We start from the raw sequence: 1,865 nt of genomic DNA, 5'->3' as shown, positions 1-1,865 counted from the left end.
GGAGACCCAGGTTCAATTCCTGGGTGGGGAAGATTCCCTGGAGAAGGGAATGGTTACCCACTCCAGTATTCTGGCCTCTCTTCTTTAACTAAAGAACATTTATTTGTTTTTCACAAAGACTTTATCTTGAGGATATAACTAAACTGTGCCACTACCCCCCACCCCAATCTGAAGAAGGATTAGTACAGTGGATGTTATCGAGCAGGAATGAACAGTTTGAGGGACTGGAACCAACATTAACTGACAAAAACCAACTTCCATCTAAATCATCATAAAAATGTATAAGCAAAAAATGGAGGGGAGGTGGTCAAAGGGGGTTTCAGATTGAACAAGATCATCACACTTTATCTAATACATTCAGTTCTGGCTAGGGTATACCAAAATGGAAACAGGATAACTATAATACAAAACTTGCACAACAGCCCACTGTACACACCTGTGTTCATTCCCCTAATGCTTCCAAATGTGCCAGCCTGTTGGGCCTGTCGATGAAAGAGCACATAGATCTTCTCTTTTATCCAGTCTTTGTCATAAGGCTGGTATGTCTGGGTATCAGCTCAGTAAACAAGGCAGATGCCAGGTCATCAATAAAATCAAACAACTGACTGATATCATATGTGATAGGCTTTTGGGATTCATTCTCTTTAGATGTTCTTTCATAATTTTATAAACACCTTCCATACACTCATTCACAGATTCATAGTCAGCCTAAGTTCTGCCTTCTGGCCTCTCAGTAGGCTGTACCAGCAAGATGGTGTGAGACATCGCGCCAAAGTCTCCCCCTGCAGTCAATGCCGACTCTGCCACCCCAACGAGCTTTCCCACAAGGCCGCCAACAGCCAATACTCGGTATTCTGGCCTTGAGAATTCCATGGACTGTATAGTTCAGGGGTCGCAAAGAGTCAGACAAGACTGAGCGACTTTCACTTTCAAGTGTTAATCTACTGAAGAAGGTGAAACCATAGGAAAATACTTTTATACATGTTATGATAATGTAGGAGTCTGATAGAGGAACATGGACTTTTTGAAGTGCAAGTGAATTCAAAAGGAAGATCTTCCCAAGGGATAAAAGACAGAAAAAAAATCTTTCTTTTAGTTTGGCAATCTATCATAGCCAACGTGACTATATACCTTGTCAGTTACTAATTAGTATCTAGAAAAACAGGCATAAACTGGGACTTTCCTGTGTAAACCCAAGCTTATGGGGCCCTAGCTTCCTCCAGAAAAAAAGACTATAGTATACCTGTGGCGGATTCGTTTTGATGTTTGGCAAAACAGTGTTTCAGGTTTAAAAATAAAATAAAATGAAAAAATAAATAAATAAAATGAAAAACAACAAAACAAAACAAAACAAAAAAAGACTATAGTATAAACAAGACTTACAAACAGCAATACCATTCTCTTTCTTCTCAGAAGTCACTCTGACATCGCTATCCCATGTATCATGTAGTGCTATCACACTGCTCATTTATTCACAACAAAATCCCAGCATCATTCTAGACCTTCCCTATCTGCTCCATAGATCCCATTATAATATAAAGCATGTAAAACATATCTGTTCTTTTGTTCCATCACAATTGTCATGACTCTGAATGGGATCTTGTCATCTTATCCCTAGACTTTTTCAGTACCTGCTAATAAGTCTCCTTTCCTTCTGCCCATTATTCTCCATGAGGAACCAGATTAAATTACTTACAATCCGCATGTAATCATGGCATTCACTGGGACTCTGGGTTCAGTACATATACATTGACTGGTACATAGGCTTCTCCTGATTTGCCCCACCCATCAGTTTGCATTCTAACTTGCTGTTTCTTTCTCACTCTTTATATTTCAGACTTAATATATCCCCAAATACAGATACT

At 39.3% G+C, this 1,865-nt stretch overlaps 1 pseudogene; it reads right to left on the bottom strand.

Moving 5' to 3' along the window:
* Nucleotides 1–344: 344 nt before the first annotated feature.
* On the bottom strand, nt 345–765 carry LOC129619562 (enhancer of rudimentary homolog; annotated as a pseudogene).
* Between the last annotated feature and the right edge of the window lie 1,100 nt (nt 766–1,865).

Source organism: Bubalus kerabau, chromosome 9 (assembly GCF_029407905.1).
Source record: "Bubalus kerabau isolate K-KA32 ecotype Philippines breed swamp buffalo chromosome 9, PCC_UOA_SB_1v2, whole genome shotgun sequence".
NCBI lineage: Eukaryota > Metazoa > Chordata > Mammalia > Artiodactyla > Bovidae > Bubalus > Bubalus kerabau.
The sequence above is the reverse complement of the archived record's forward strand: the minus strand, read 5'-3'. Positions and strand labels throughout refer to the sequence as shown.